We start from the raw sequence: 17,531 nt of genomic DNA, 5'->3' as shown, positions 1-17,531 counted from the left end.
GAAAAGGGTAATCAAATAGCTCTAGCTAATGAAGGGAAAATCTTGCTTATAAATAACTATACATAAGATTCTGGCCAGTTGGTTCAGTGGCATAGCGTCGGCCCACCATGTGGATGTCCTGAGTTCTATTCCTGATCAGAGCACATAGGAGAAGCCCACATCTGCTTCTCCACCCCTCTCCTTCTCACTTCTCTCTCTCTCTCTCTCTCTTCATCTCCCACAGCCATGGCTCAATTTAAGCAAGTAGGCTTGAGGCGCTGAGGATGGCTCCATGGCCTCCACCTCAGGTGCTAAGAAGAGCTTGGTGGCTGAGCAATGGAGCAATGCCCCAGAAGCGCAGAGCATCGACCCCTAGTGGGCTTGCCAGATGGATCCAGGTCAGGGAGCATGTGGGAGTCTATCTCTGCCTCCTCTCCTCTCACTGAATAAAAAATAATAAATAAATAGTAACAGCTAAGAAATGCTTTAAGTAAGATAGATTTACAAAAACTTCCATCTTTCCAAACCTAACAAAATAATTGATTCAGACAATCTTAAAAAAGAAGTAATGGGAAGTCACAGATTCAGAGGTTGTCAAAATATCATCCCTACAGATTTAATAATCTGGAATGGTGTCTCCTCATGAAACACAATATTATGTCCCCAGAATGACTACAAATATTTTTATCACATCTGTTTAACTGAACCCAAATGGGTTTTCAATCTCACTTCTAGTGTGAAGGAACTATAAGGGGACAAAGGAATGAGATAAATAGTATCAAAAGAAACAATCAGATAAATTCAGAAAAGTGAGACAGTTTAAAAAACCAGGTGTCTTAACATGTAAACACCATGGAAAAGATTGGGGGAGAGAACAAATGTTAATAACTATTAAATCTAGATAATGAGTATGGGGGAGAAGGTTATCACTCTAGTTTACCTTTCTGTAAACTAGTCTGAACTTTTATAATAAAAAGTTTAAATTCCTACATGTCTAATATCTTTGTAATTCACCTAACAGTGACATGCAAACCTGTTCAAGAACCAGTGATAATACATTGTAAGCAGTGTATGTTTCATTTTTGTACCCCAGGGCTTAGCATAAAGTAGGCATTAAATATTAGCATAAAGTAGACATTAAATAATAAACCCTTCTTGATTAACCCTTTCTTCTAGAAACAAGACAAAAGCCTTAGTATTGCAGAATAACAAAGAAGAGACATCAACTGCAGCATTTTTGGAATGTTTTAGAATTCCATCAATGGCAGATGTTGATCTCTCAACTGAAGAACACTGAATTAGGGAAGATGCATTCCTTTGTTACCTTGACTTGCTTATGAGTCAAGTGCACTTATCTTCTAGTTGCATGAATATAACTACAGTATTATAATGGCACTGCTAGAATATTGCGAAATATGCACTAAAACAGCACTGTTGTTGAGGCCAACAATGAACTGGGTATCAATTCTAAACTAAATATACTTTTCCTAATCTCCCTTCAGATTTTTGTTCCTCTTCCCCTTTTTTACCCTTCTGCTCTTTTTCAACTATACCTTTACAGCACTTTAAAAGCTAAATGACTCATTACAGTCCTTAAAAAGTAACCTCTTACAACTTTAATAAAAAGTAACAAACAAAGGGGAAACACCCAGAAGAAACCAACTGTTATTTTGACTGACCTCAGAGGTTCACCTTCTGTTTAAAATTTAGATGGATTCAGATTACAGCTTGGAAGCATAGCAGCAAGATTACTTATGCCCTGAAAAAAAATAAATAAAAAAAGAGTATGTTTGCTTAGATTATAAAAAATTAGAATAAAAATAAATTTTAGAGATATAACATAAAAATGTGATCATCTCCAAATTGGGAACTTTTTTCTTCCATTAATTATAATGAGAAAGTATTTACCATTATAAGGTTAAGGAAAACCAAAACATCAGAAATAAAAAGGCAACACTTTTAAACATTTTTTTTCTTCAAAATATCTTGTTTTCATTTACTTGAAAAATTCATTAACAATACAAAAGTGTCAAATAATTTAGGGATTGTTTGACATATGCTGACATATATGACATATAGTGTTAATAAAAATTAACACCTGCAAGGTGAGAACAGTCTGTTCTGCAGATTTTCTTCCAGTAGATCAATAGTTTTTCAAAAGCTGATAAAGACAAATCTATTTATCTTTTTATCTTCCATAAGGTACAGGGCAGTTTCTTCCACACAAGTCACAAAACACCAAACAATTAAATAAATGATCTATAGCACCTACTTCCTGTTTACTTTTAAAGGTTAATGATAAGGAAAAGTCTTGACCTACATTTAGGAGAACCAAGAACCTGGCAGAAGCACAGTTTTTTTTCCAGAGCTCTAATGGCATATCAGAATTCAATGTATAACTGTTTCTGTTTTAGGTTGTAAACTCACACAATGTAGGCATTATAAGCAGCACTATACAGTACCTACTCAAGTTGCAAATAGATGTGTACTTAGTAAAACCACTTTCACGATGAAAATGATTGTTTTGACTCCCTCTCACAATTTCTAATACACAAATTTACTTTTCTTTAAATCCCCAAAAAACAAAGTTTCTTTTACTTATGTTTAATGCTGTTATGGACTTTTTCAGTGTTCTTTTTAAGTTTTCTGGTCATCACTTGCCACCTAGATTTCAGAGCTCAAGTTCTAGTTCTTACCTGTAACCTGGACTACCTATACCACTCACTAGCTATGCGAGCCTGGGCAAATGAACTGTCCAATCCCTAGTTTTCTCATCTGTAAAATGGAGGACACAGGTGTCTTATCTCACAGGGTAACTGTGAGGATTAAATGAGAAATGTATGAAAACTCAGCACAAGAAGCTTCAATAAATGGTTAATGTCATCACCAAGATTGTTTAGTATCATTTGTCATAGCTTTCCTCAAGTTTACAAGTGGGTGGGGGTAGAATTGAACAAGACATCCCATTTCTACTCAATTCCATTTTCTTCTCTAAAAGAGATCTAAGATGTAACCAGATTTCATTTTATCTTTGAAAACAAAAAAAAAATCTTCCTGTCCCTACTCCTCACACCCCAGGTTGAAACTTTGGCACAGTGGATAGAGAGTTGGACTGGGAGGCAGAGGACCCAGGTTCGAGACCCCGAGGTCGCCAGCTTAAGCACGGGCTCATCTGGTTTGAGCAAAAGCTCACCAGCTTAGACCCATGGTCGCTGGCTCCAGAAAGGGGTTCCTCGATCTGCTGAAGGCCCACGGTCAAGGCACATATGAGAAAGCAATCATTGAACAACAAAGGTGTTGCAACGCGCAATGAAAAACTAATGATTGATGCTTCTCCTCTCTTTCCATTCCTGTCTGTCTGTCCCTGTCTATCCCTCTCTGACTCACTCTGTCTCTGTAAAAAAAAACAAACAAAAAAAAAACACAAAAGAAAACTTCAGAATTTTTCTACACACAGAAAGATTTTACTTGTATATTTCCAAGAGCTTCACTTGTATTACTTGTAGCCATGGTGTTTGTTAAAACCAACCACTTATTTTACTTTTTTCCCCAAAAAGTTTTTATAGAAGCTACTATTCAGATAATAGTGTTTGATACACTTAGGCTGAGAAAAATATGAGAAGAGGTGAAACTCTGAGAAATAGCAGAATTAAAACGCAACATAGATGACTGTAAAAGTCAAGGAAGTAAGACGTTAGGAGCTAGTTAATAAGATACTTCAAGTAAATCTGCAATTGAAAAACCTGATTTGGTACATATATACTATGGAATACTACTCATCCATAAGAAATGATGACATCGGATCATTTACGTAACACGGATGGACCTTGATAACATTATACTGAAATAAGTAAATCAGAAAAAACTAAGAACTGTATTCCATACATAGGCGAGACACAAAACTGAGACTCATGGACATGGGCAAGAGTGCAGTGGTTACCAGGGGGAGGGGAGGGAAGAGAGGGAGGGGGCGGGGGCGGGGAGGGGCATAAAAAAACAAATAAAAGGTGAGGGAGAACAATTTGACTTTGGGTGATGGGTATACAACACAATCAAATGTCAATGTTTTTCTCTGAATCTATGTACTCTAATTGATCAGTGTCACCCCGTTAAAATTAACTGTCTAAATAAAATTAAAAAGAAAAAGAAAAACCTGATTTGGCTACAGGGGAAAAGTGCTGAATGAGGATGTTGGTAAAGCACCGAATCATTAGTCTTTTGGGAAGACAATATATATAATTTAATTTAGTATTACAGTATTTTATTAAATTGTAACTGAAGGAAAAACAACTTGTTTACCTCATGTTCTTCTCTTCAACTATTCCCTAACACCCTCATCCAGTTTCATGCTATTCCCACCTCTCCCTTCCCCACTTCCCAGGGCCATTTAAACTAGCCAATCAGGAAAGAATAAGATTGCACAGTCAACACCCCAGACAATGGGGCAAGACCCAGGTCTACATTAGGAATAAAAACTGAACACCCCTCCCACCCCTGCCCACACCTTGCTGGGCGGCTTTCACTAGGGGCAGCATACCCTGCTGAAGTTATTAAAGTTGCCTTGCCAAGGTTATCTCCTCTCCAGTAAGTCTTGCTTAATTGTAACTAACATACCCCACCACCTCCACTTCCAAGATTTAAACCAAGGATGAGGATACTATGTCATTCAAAAACCTGCAGCATGTTTGTAACACTAAAGGTCGTCTTTTAGGGATACTTAATTAACTAAGAGACATAGATAAGAGTAAACCATACAGTGTACTCCTTCCTATTCAGCCATACAAAAGAATCAAGTAGACTTCTATATGCTGAAATATATTAATGAACAAATTGTATCAAGAGAAAAAAAAGTGATATACCATGAATAATGATACTTCAGGTTTTTTATTTATAAGAATGCAATTTCATATAGAAAATTCCTAAGTTATACACACACACACACACACACACACACACACACACACACACACCCCTTAAAGCTGCTCTGCTTTGCTCTGGGGGTGAAAACAGAGCTCAGGGAATTTTCATATTTTATTTTATATTTTTCTGTATTCTTTGAATTACTTTAGCATGAGTGTGTATTTTTAGAAATCTACAGTTTTTTTAAGATACAAAGAATCAAAGAAAGCCTGATCAGGTGGTGGCACAGTGGACAGAGCACTGACCTGGGATGCTGAGAATACAGGTTCAAAACTCCGAAGTTACCAACCTGAGCACAGGCTCATCGGGCTTGAGCACAGGCTCACAAGCTTGAGTGTGGAGTTGCCAGCTTGACGCTGGATACTAGACATGACCCAATGGTCACTGGCTTGAGCAAGCGGTCACGGGCTCAGTGGCAGCTCCCCTCCTCCCGTCACGGCATGTATGAGAAATCAATCAGTGAACAACTCAAGTGCCTCAACTATGAGTTGATGCTTCTCATCTCTTGACCTTTCTGTCTGTCCGCCCCCTCTGTCATTAAAAAAAAAAAAAGGAGGCCCTGGCCGGTTGGCTCAGTGGTAGAGCGTCGGCCTGGCGTGTAGGAGTCCCGGGTTCGATTCCCAGCCAGGGCACACAGGAGAAGCACCCATCTGCTTCTCCACCCCTCCCTCCTTCCTCTCTGTCTCTCTCTTCCCCTCCTGCAGCCCCGGCTCCACTGGAGCAAAAAGATGGCCCGGGCACTGGGGATGGCTCCTTGGCCTCTGCCCCGGGCGCTGGAGTGGCTCTAGTCGCAACAGAGCGACGCCCAGGATGGGCAGAGCATCACCCCCTGGTGGGCGTGCCGGGATGGGTGGATCCCGGTCGGGCGCATGCGGGAGTCTGTCTGACTGTCTCTCCCCGTTTCCAGCTTCAGAAAAATACAAAAAAAAACCCAAACAATTACACAAGTCATATAAATGGAGGCAATTACCTCTGCGTCATTTTCTTAAGAAGGATTTGGAGTATATATGTTATCTAGTCCAAAAAAGATACCTCTTGTCATGAGAACAAAATTTGGAGTTGTGCTGAATTTTATAAAGTGACAGGTTTTAAAAAAAGACTTGATATATGTCAATATTTAATATAAAGTTTTATTTGTTTTGGCATCTAGTACAATCCTTGATTAAAGGTTTCATTAATTATTCTTTTCTGTGTGTGTGTGTGTGTGTGTGTGTGTGTGTGTCAGAGAAAGACAGAGAGACAGACTGAAAGGGAGATGAGAAGCCTCAATTCTTTGTTGCGGCACCTTCGTTGTTCATTGATTTCTTTCTCATATATGCCTTGACCAGGGGGCTACAGCAGAGCTTGTTGTTCAAGCCAGCAACCTTGGGGTTTCGAACCTGGGTCCTCTGCCTCCCAGTCTGACACCCTATCCACTGCGTCACCACCTGGTCAGGCTCATTAACTATTCTTAATTCAAAAACAAAATTGTGATTTGATGGCATGGACTTAGAAGCCCTATTCTTTCTTCCTTCACCTTCACTATAAAACCTTTACTAACAAACAAATGCAAAATCTGTAAAAAAGAAGAAATATGAAGGTACCAGCAATAATGAAAAATGTTTTTAAATTTCATTATGGCTTAATGAAATCACCCTTGTTATTGACAAAAAAATGACATTTATACATTGGTTTAATAATGATTTGGGAGATAATTGATTAAAATGGGTAATAAGGATGTTAGGGTTCATATTCCACTTCTGTACTATTGAAAATTTCCACAATAGTAAATTAAAGATGATAAGGAGCATTTGTTATAGAGGGACTTATATTGAATTTCAATGTTTTTTTTTGTCTTGGCTCACACAAGAATCTTCTTGAGAGCAAAGGAAATCCTGTAATTATTCAAATCCTCCATAGTGCTTTGCCTCTATTGAGGAAATATTTTACTCATTCATTGTAATTATCAAGTAAATGAATTAATACTTAATGATGAAAACAGCATCCTAATACTGCTACTCTAATTTTATAACATCAAAAATAATTCCAATTTATTCCATCTTCCTTCACCCTTTAGACTCTAATTATCAAGTTTGGAAGAATTTGATTACTGATAAGTCAGACGCATGAAGGGAAAGTGCAAGACTTTTTCTTTATGAAGTTTAATTAACTGCTATTATTTGGAAACAACTGGGATTTAGGAAGAACAGAATTGATCAATAACCATGGTTTGCATCAAATCATCCCAGTTATCATACATGGCTATAATAATCTAGCTTATGACTATGACCAGTGTTAAGGACTGAATCGTGTCTCCCTAGAAGGTACACTGAAATCCTATCCCCAAACTCCGTAAATCGTGAATATGTACTTATTTGGAAATAAGGTCTTTTCAGATGTGGTCAAGCTAAAATGAGTTCATACTGGATTAAAGTGGGTCCTAATCCAATATGATTGGTGTCCTTATAACACACATACACACAAACACACAGAAAAGCACATGACCACAGGAGCAGACTGGACAGATGTGTTTATAGCGAAGGAAAACAAAGGATTGCTGGGAACCAACATGTCAGCAAGCTAGGAAGAGGCAAAGTAGTACCTTCTCTCTAGAGGAGAGAGAGAGAGAGAACCAGTATGGCACTTTCAGACTGTATAACTGTGAAAGAAGAAATTCCTGTTGTTTCAGGCCACCAGTTTGTGATTTGTTACCACATCCCTAAGAAACTAATACAACCAGAAATGACCATCATTCATCTTATCTTACTCATTTCTTAGATGACTCTCTATTAGAATACTGCTTTTAAGTTCTTAAAAATACTTGTTTAAATGACAATCATAGACTGTGTGACTACATAAATGAAAATGAAATGTCTTAAAGACCTTAAGCATCAATGGTAAAATCAAAGAGATACAGAAACACATCTACCCTTTGATGCCTATGGTCAAAAAATTCTTACATCAAACACTAAGTTTAGAAACTACAAAGTGCAATAATCTTCTCCCAGCCCTTTCAGTCCTAAACACCAGAAGATGACTAACCTCAAAATTAAAAAATTCATTTGTTCAATTCAGATTAGGTGGAAATGGCACCAATACCTGTAAAGGTTGACCTTGTAATCACTTGAAATGTGTGTGAGTGTGTGGGTGGGGGGGGGGGGGGATCTTTGCTACTTTATGTGACATGGATTTTGATAAATATTGAAATACTTTGCAGCTTGTAGCCTAACAGAGGTATTCAAGAAAGATTGGAGAATTGGATAGTCTGGTTATAGATACCAATAAAATGATAACTGAAAAATAAATTAGAGCAAGAGCCTAAAGGAAACAACACCCCAGTAACAAGTAGAGTATTTTGATTCTAACACCATTCTATTAATACAATGAAAGGAATCAGGGTACCTTAGAGAAACAGCTGATTCTTGGGACTGGGGCATAGCAAATGAGCCTGGAGTTCTAGGAAGTAAAAAAGTGCTTAAAAAGAAAAAAGAGTCCTGACCTGTGGTGGTGCAGTGGAAAAAGCATCGACCTGTAATGCTGAGGTCGCCGGTTTAATCCCTGGGCTTGCCTGGTCAAGGCACATACAGGAAGCAACCACTACGAGCAGGTGCTTCCTGCTTCTCCCCTCTCCATCTCACTTGCCTTCTCTTTCTCCCTCTCTCCCAAAATCAATTTGCCTGACCTGTGGTGGCGCAGTGAATAAAGTGTCGACCTGGAAATGCTGAGGTCACTGGTTCAAAACCCTGGGCTTGCATGGTCAAGGCACATATGGGAGTTGATGCTTCCAGCTCCTCCCCCCTTCTCTCTCTCTCTCTCTCTCTGTCTCTCCTCTCTCTGTCTCTCCCTCTCCTCTCTAAAAATGAAAAAAAAAAAAAAATTAGAAAAAAGAAGAAGAATGGGCCATGTCAAAGTGACACAACAACTGAAAGAGCTCCTAAAGTCCAAAACTGGAAGGGGGGCAACAAAATAAAATACTACGGAATATAACACAAACTATAATACAAATATCTACGAGTCCGCGCTGATATAAGTAAATGACTGAATAAATGGAAGGGAACAGACTAATCTCCCATGCAGAATTTCAAATAACGTATGTCGATACTCTCTGCCCTAAAGAAGGAAGAGCATAACTCTCCACTCAAGTGTAAACTGTGCAAAGGGACTTCCAGTCAGTATGGAGAGGGGTGGATACAGAGTAACTACAGTGTAGAAACTTGACAAACACTACTACCTCGAGCAGGTGATCAAGGTCAATCTCAATGTGATGTCATTTTTATAGTACCTACCCTTGATAGGATGCTTGTGATCTTCCACTCCAAAACCCTTTCAGACCAGTCTTACCATTAGAAAATCATCAGACAAATTTCAATAACGGGCATCATCCTACATGCCCAGTAAGTACTCTTCAAAATTGTCAAGGCCACTGTATTGGTCTACTAGGCCTGTCATAACAAAGTACAGAAGAATGGGTAGCTTAACAACAGAAATTTATTTCCTCATAGCTCTGGAGGCCAGAAGTCCAAGATCAAAATGTCAGCAAGGTCAGTTTAATTGAGACCTCTACCCTTGGTTTGTAGATGAATGCCTCCTCCCTGTCTTTACATGGTCTTCCGTGTCCTCATCTTTTCTTGTAAGGATACGTCTTAATAGATTAGGGCCTACCCCCATGGCCTCATTTTACTTCTTTACAGACACTATCTCCAAATATAGTCACCTTCTGAGATACTGAAGTTAGAATTTCAACATTTGAATTTGGGACTATAACAGTCATTAAAAACAAGAAAAGCCTGAGAAATTGTCAAAACCAAGAAAAGGCTAAAGACACATGACAACTAAATGCCATACGGTATCCTAAATGTGACTCTGGGACAAAAAAAGAACATGTGGCTAAAACTTAGGAAATATGAATAAACATGGACTTTAATAATAACGTGTCAATACCATGTCTATTAATAATAGCGTGTCCATTAATTGTACAACAAACATCACACTAATGTACTGTATATTAATAAAGAGAAACTGTAATGGGGCTTTGGGTATTTACATGGAAATTCTGTACTATCTGCTCAATCTTTCTGTAAATAATGCTTCTAAAAAATAAAGTCTACTGGAAAAAAGTTAAATACAGTCTCAAGAACATCTTAAAAGAACTGATTTGCTGTTACTTTCCCTACACCCCAGGACACTTTACAAAGTAGTCCCACGCGTGAATCTTTATGTTCTATTTTGTTTTTAATCCTTTTGCCTTGCTGCACTCCAATCGGAAATAAGTTTGTTTTGCTCTTCTATGAAATAACCTCCGACAATCAAAATCTGTCAAATGCCCACGATGTTCGTATGACAATCACAGACACCACTGGGTGATACAACTAAAATGTTAGACACTGCCTCTTTCCCTGGTGAAGCTTAACACATAACGTCCACCACCGGATCAAACCAAGAAAAACATAACCTAAGGAGCCTAATTATAGTTAACAGGACGCATCTGTCCTTGGCTGCGCCTGCGGAGTCGGAGCTGCAAAAAGTCCAGGTCCCGGCCCTCCGCCTCCTCCGCCCCCCCCACCGGGGGGTTCCCACTGCGCACGCGCAGTGCCCAACAGCAGGTCAGGAGCCCAAGAATCAGTCCCTTCTCCTGCGAGAAGAAACTCTCGTAGTTAAGTGGAAGGGGTCGTGAGCACCCTCTTTCATGGGTACATTTCCTTTTCCTGAGAGGACCATTTGATTCACCAAGACCGGCGGGCGCCGCGGCTTTAAGGGGATGAGGTTCCAGCGGTCGCGCCAAGCAGCGTACGCAGCCTGCGTGTTTTTAAGTTATACTACCTTCGCCACAGAAACCATGAAGGCTATAATGGCCTGGCAAGTCCTCACACGTAATTGTTCTCCACCACTTACCCACTGTGGCTCCGGAACACCGTTGTCCCCACCGTTCCTGTAATACCTCTCCAACCCTTTCGATGCTTCTACTTCTTCCCGAACAAGACAAGATGGCGCTGGAGCGGTCTCACCCGGAAGTAATAGCAATAACATCCGCTCATCATCTGAAGTTGCACAGTTTCTGCATCCTGGTCGTCCAGCGCATGACGGTACCGGGTTAACGTGGTTTCACGCCATCTTTGTTATGGGCAAAACCGCCTGGACTCTGTAACGCACGCTGTGGAAGTTTCTGAACATTCCTGTACATTAACCTTAATGGAGCCAGAACCATGCCCGACCCGTTTCCATCTTCAATAGGGCAGAAAGCCAAGAGCCTAAGTGTTCTGTACACAGCGCCTGAAATTTTTTACTTTAGCAACGTGACCCTTCAAAGTGAAGTACGGTCTGCCCTAGGAACACTTTAGCTTCAGAAAAGGGGGCTGAGTGTGCGACGCTAGTTTCAGACTACGGAGGCTCAAATGCTCAAACTAAACAACTCTGGCAGGTGGTTCGGTGCGCCAGGCGCGGCCTTTCGAGCCGGGCGGAGTATGCTGCGAGTGTTTGGAGTACTCCCGGCTTGGGTCTTACAGAGCGCCGCTAAGGGCTCCGCCTCAGGGAAATCGGGCGTTAGCGAAGCGGCCAGTCTAGAGGGTAACGATGGCGGAGACCTTAGCGGACCCCTCAGCGGTCAATCTTTTTTTTTTTTTTTTTGAGGTGATCAAAACATCGCGCCCGCTTCCAGGCATTTGCTCAGCTGAACCTCACCCAACAAGTCTCGGTATATCCTGCCCCCCCCTCCCCGACGTTTAAGGAAAGGTGGTGGGGCAATTCAGTTTCCGTCTCTCAATTACAAGATGGCCTCGGGAAGGATTTATGCGATGCAATTTTTAGAATGGAATGAATGCTTGATAACATGAAACAGTGTTCAAGTATTAAAAAATACCGATTTCCAGGCTAGGATCTACAAATTACAAGGAAAACGGAAGTCTTCCAAAGACACAATATTTACTTATCAACTAAATCTTGAAAAATGTCTTGCTAGGGAAGTAACATGAAACTTTTATGTGCCTGAATAAAAGTGCACCAAGTACCTAAATTGTTCGTTGGGAGTTGTGCAAAAGAAATTAGCCAGATCATTCTGGATCAGATTTAGAAGAAAATTCTCAAATTGCTAAAGATATGGCCAAATCCAAGTGGCCCTCCAAAACTTCATCTTGGAAGAAAAGTTCACTAATTACACCTGGCAAACTGTGAGTGCATGAAGCTACTACTGGAGGCAAATGGAACTTCCATTTCTTTGACCCTTTTCTAATTAACCACACACACACACACACAACAGTCTAATATGTGAAAGGCAGAAACCTTGGACGAACCGAAAACACAAGGCTAGTGTTACAAAAGCAAGTTTTATTTTAAAAGCACCTGGGTGCAAGTGTACTGGGACCAGCAACGCTTGTCAGCACCAAACTGCGGGAGGGAGCATTAGATAAAAGGTTATTGTGGGCACTTGCTGGCATGGGTTGCCCTCACCTGGACATGCTCAGGTTAGCATATCGGGCTTTATGGCCTTGGTCACTGACTTGATGAGCAGGAGGAGGGGAATTCTGCTGCAGAAACACAAGTTCTTTTTCTTCCTGGTGTCCTTGGTAAATTTTGAAGATAGCTAAGAGGTCAGAAATCTCCCAGGATAGCCGAGACCTGGCATCTCTGAGTCTGTGGCTAGGTTCTCACTAACAACTCTTGTGATTTAAGCTTCTCTAATGGTCAGGTCCCTCCTCAATGCAAGCTTTCCCTGCATTCCTACAAAGGTAAACTTTTTGCCACCTTTCAAAGTGAAGGCCAGGAAGCCATTAGGAAAGAGAATAGCAAGCAAATTAACTCCAACTGCATAGTGGGGGATGAGAATGTTCTGTTTTGAGCCTGGGTGAGAATTTGGGTGAGGGGAATTTGAGTTTTAAAGGGGCTGTGGAATTAAAAGAACCAATTTAAGCCTAACAATATGATTTTTAAAATCACTTTTTTAATCTGGTTTTGCTCTGTGATTTTCTTCATTTTCCAAGTTCTTTGCATAGGCTTTGATTTTCAAGTTTATTTTTCTGAGAAACATTCTAATCAGAGAAACATTCTTTGTAAAATCTGATTTTTCTAGTGAAACTTTCATGTTGTTTTCCTACTTCCTATCATCATCTTGCAAGCTGTTTACCCTGGTCAAGTTGAAGCAATTTTCTGATAGTTTTTTCTTATCTGCTTTCCAACTGGCCAGCAAACTGCATAGCACACACAAATGTTTTTTTATTGAATGATTAATATTTTGAACAATGACCACAATGTGGGCCAATCATTTTGGAAACCCATTGCCAAATTTTGTTCCTTGTGCCAATTTCACAAGACTCAGCAATCCCTGTCTGCTGGAACAGGAAATTAGTTGTTCCATTAACCTCTCCCCACCACTATCATCTAGGATTTTTCTGTAATGTTATGATCTGAAGGAGACATCAGGCACATATATGTATTTATTTTATTATTATTTATTTTTATCTTAGTGAGAGGAGGGAAGGCAGAGAGACAGACTCCCGCATGTGCTCCGACCAGGATCCACCCAGCAAGCCCACTAGAGGGCAATGTTTTGCCCAGCTGGAGTCGTTTCTCTCTTGCTCAGGAACAGAGCCATTTAGCACCTGAGGCAGAGGCCGTGGAGCCACCCTCAGCACCCAAGGCCAACTTTGCTCGAACCAATCAAGCCATGGCTGAGGGAGGGGAAGAGAGAGAGAGAGAGAAGCGGGAGGGGTGGAGTAACAGTAATTCAGATGTAGCCAAGGAGGATAATAAAAATAGACACTTTCAGAAAGTGGAGTCTGCAGTCACAGAGAACAGGGAAGGGAATTCTTAATGAACAGAAAAAAGGTCTAACCACAAACATTCCCCATGCCCAGTGTCAGGGTAAGAGACCCTGACAATCTTTCTATCCTTCTGCTTCTGAGTGAAAATATATTGTGATTATGATCCCACCATCCCACCACTGTGCAGTGTGTGGAAAATAGAACATATCCTTTTGGTTCCTGGGTCTGCAGCCAAGTAGGAGCAACACCCAGACTTGACAAAGCACTTCTACAGAGTCCGGTCTTGGAAAATAAATGTCCGGATGTTACTGGGGCTGTGTACCATGTGAAAGAAGAGTGTGCTGAGTATTGTGACTAGAGGTTGGGTTGGCTGAGACCACTGGTGCACTCACCCATCCCATGGGAGACCTACTCTTTCCTACCTATCCTTCCCATCCCTACTTGTAATTAGGCAGGCAGATGTGACTACTTCTGGCCAGTGGGTTGAATGACCCATCCAAGATGAAGCACTTAATTGCTGGTGCAAGACATTTTAATGCCTACTTTCCATGCCATAGTGGGGAGGCCTGGTGTTGAAATGATGGAGCCATAAGACAATCAGCCTGGATTACAGAGTTACCAGTTGGGAAATAGTTGCCTTTACAGACAACCAAGACTCTCGGTTCACTCTGGGTGAGAAAGAAATTTTTGTTGTGTTAAGCCACTGGGGCGTGTTTATTTGCTAGTGTGTCATAACAAACCTATCTATATACAAATGGGAATACATTCTGCTTGAGTGCAACTTTAAAAATGTATGAAAATGGCCTGACTAGGTGGTGTCACAATGAATACAGTGTGGACCTGGGACACTGAGGACCCAGGTTCGAATTCCTGAAGTCGCAAGCTTGAGTGCAAACTAAACACATTGGCATAATCCCAAGGTCGCTGGCTTGAGCAAGGGGACACTGGCTCAGCTGAAGCCCCCCAGGTCAAGGTACGTATAAGAAAGCAATCAATGAACAATTAAAGTGTCACAACTATGAGTTGCTGCTTCCTGTCTCTCTCCCTCTCACTAAAAAAGAAAAAATGTATGAAAATGGTCTTTAGGGGATTCATGAACCTCTGAAATTATAAATATCTGGTACATATATTTTTCTGAGAATTTTCCTTCCCATCTTCTATACTGCCATTAGCAGGAGAGGGCCCTAAATTAAAACCTTCCTCTTCCTGCAACACCCATTACTTCCCTTGGGGACTAGCAGGACCTTAATTCTTCTGTGGCTCTGTGGGTAATGTTGCTTGATTTTTCTCCATGTCACTTGCCATTTGATTTATCTTTTCCTTACTTTTCACTTCTTAAAATGTCTATCTCCTTACATCTTGGAGAGATTTCTATTTTCTGTGATGAGTGCTGTATTCAAAATGCATACCACACAGCAGGTATTCAATAAATACTTATTAAATTATTAAACAATTGAAAGATAGGCTATAACTTTCACCATAATCTCAAAGAGCTACATCAGTGTTTTTCAAGTGCCTGTCCATAAAAGAGTTAACTACCCTGATGTTGTATAAAGATTATAGACCCAATGATCTTAGTGAAATTCACTTGTGCTTAGGTTGATTGCCACTTATCAGCCTGTATCATTGATGAAAATACTGTTGAGGTTGTTTTAGACATCTTTTGAACTTGTAGGCTCATTTGAACAATTGTTTTCACTGTACAGAGCATTTACAAACAAACACAATAAACAAAAAGCATTTGAAAAACTTATGTAGCATTCAATGCATTATATATGTGGAGTTTGGAAATCAAGCACCAGCTTGTACCATGTTGTACTGTTATGCATAGTAAAATAAAACTTTATTCATTGCATGTTTCTGTTTCTGGCTGGCTAGGTCAACAGTCCACAAGTGTAAAAAGATTGGAAATCACTGGGCTACTTGACTCAAAAAAGGTTAAACACAAACAGACAAAATATTACCTATTACATAATGAATTATCCTTCTTCCTCCTTTTTTTCTTTTAAGTGTGCAAGAGCCAGTGAGAGAAGCAGGGAGGGAGGAGAAAGAGAAAGCGAGATGAGAAGTATCAACTCTTAGTTGTGGCACTTTAGTTGTTCATTGAATGCTTTTTCATACATGCCTTGACCAGGGGTGGGAGGGGGCTCCAGCTGAGCCAGTAACCCCTTGCTTAAGGCAGTGACCTTGGGTTCAAGACAGCAACCTTGGAGTTTCGAACCTGGGTCCTCCTGCGTCCCAGATCCGCGCTCTATCCGCTACACCACCACCTGGTCAAGCATGACTTATCCTTCCTAAATAACTCAAACATCAGATGTTTGGAGAAACATCTGAAAAGATAAAGATTCACCCTTGGTAGATCCTGCAATCTGAGTAAAAAGTGGCCCATTATATGATACTTTATTCTGAAACAATGAATTTCTAAAATATGAAGACTATTTTGAATATAGCTAAGTAAGTACAATGTTGATAGATAAAATATTTTGTTAGTAACGTGCACTGTAAAAAACTCCAGGAACAATCTCAAAACATCACGTAAATAAGAATTTAATATTTATTATGCATGTTCATACAGGAACATAAAAATGCTCAATAAGTTACACATCTATTTTCTAAAAAAAACTACAGAAAAAGTAAAAAAACAATAGGAATGATATATTACCCAGTGTCACTCAAAATTAAAAATATAGTTATCTATTTTTTAAACAGATTTGAATTGAGTTTTATATCAACCAAAACATCTTAAATATCTAAAAGTAGTCTTTATGCACTATATGTAATATATAAATGCCCAATTTTATTGCACATAACATATTTGGTTTAGGTTTATCAGGTAACATTGCAGATAAATTATGAATATGAATTTAACAAAAGTAGGCAGAATGTTATTTTATACTACAAAAATTAGATGATACATTTCACAGCTTAATCTTCAGGAAATTTTATTGAGCTACTGTATAAAATCATTGAATAAAATTACATGTGAGCTAAGAGCTGTTTAATATTATATTGCAAAACAGCACTGTTGGCACATTTAAAATAAGAAGCTGGTATGAACTAACTATTCTTAGAACTGACACCAACTTCCATACTCCGTGCCCACCAAAAAAGGTAGTCTTCTCATCAGCTTTAAAAACAAATTTAGATAAAATTGTAAATATAGACATATAATTGATTATGTAAAAATATTCATATAATTGGCACGTAATTAAATTTTATCATTTTCAACAAGGAAAAAACTAGGGGAAAATAGGATTAGACATACCTTCTAAACCAGTTTCTAAATAAAGCTAGTAAAACTTCCCATTTTACTTTTTAAATTCATTTGGCCAAACACGATGGTCAGTGTTTTGAGGATCTGTAAACATTCTTACTTATTTGTACTGTTTCTTGAGGTCATCTGGAAACAACTGTTATTATAGTAGCTTCATAATTTTGTACCCCTGCAAATATGCTTAAGAAATATTCAAAATATACTTAAAGACACATGTAGCTCCATGTTCATTGCAACATAGTTCACAGTGGCCAAGACATGGAAACAACCAAAAAGCCCTTCAATAGAAGACTGGATAAAGAAGATGTGGCACATATACACTATGGAATACTACTCAGCCATAAGAAATGATGACATCGGATCATTTACAACAAAATGGTGGGATCTTGGTAACATTATATGGAGTGAAATAAGTAAATCAGAAAAAACCAAGAACTGTATGATTCCATACATTGGTGGGACATAAAAACGAGACTAAGAGACATGGATAAGAGTGTGGTGGTTAGGGGGGGAGGGAAAGAGGGAGAGGGGGAGAGGGAGGGGGAGGGGGAGGGGGAGGAGCACAAAGAAAACTAGATAGAAGGTGACAGAGGACAATCTGACTTTGGGTGATGGGTATGCAACAT

The 17,531-nt window shown here is 39.6% G+C and overlaps 1 protein-coding gene across 5 annotated transcripts in view; it reads right to left on the bottom strand.

Moving 5' to 3' along the window:
• Positions 1-10,886, bottom strand: part of PNISR (PNN interacting serine and arginine rich protein) — a 31,599-nt gene extending 20,713 nt beyond the window's left edge. For all 5 annotated transcript variants that reach the window (XM_066358836.1, XM_066358835.1, XM_066358834.1 and 2 more), the window contains exons 1-2: positions 10,771-10,886; positions 1,659-1,738 (exon numbers count right to left, since the gene is read on the bottom strand). The gene's annotated coding sequence lies outside the window, so the exon portion shown is untranslated. The remainder of the gene's footprint in view (positions 1-1,658; positions 1,739-10,770) is intronic.
• Positions 10,887-17,531: the final 6,645 nt, after the last annotated feature.

The sequence above is a fragment of the Saccopteryx leptura genome, chromosome 1, assembly GCF_036850995.1.
Source record: "Saccopteryx leptura isolate mSacLep1 chromosome 1, mSacLep1_pri_phased_curated, whole genome shotgun sequence".
Classification (NCBI taxonomy): Eukaryota; Metazoa; Chordata; class Mammalia; order Chiroptera; family Emballonuridae; genus Saccopteryx; species Saccopteryx leptura.
The sequence above is the reverse complement of the archived record's forward strand: the minus strand, read 5'-3'. Positions and strand labels throughout refer to the sequence as shown.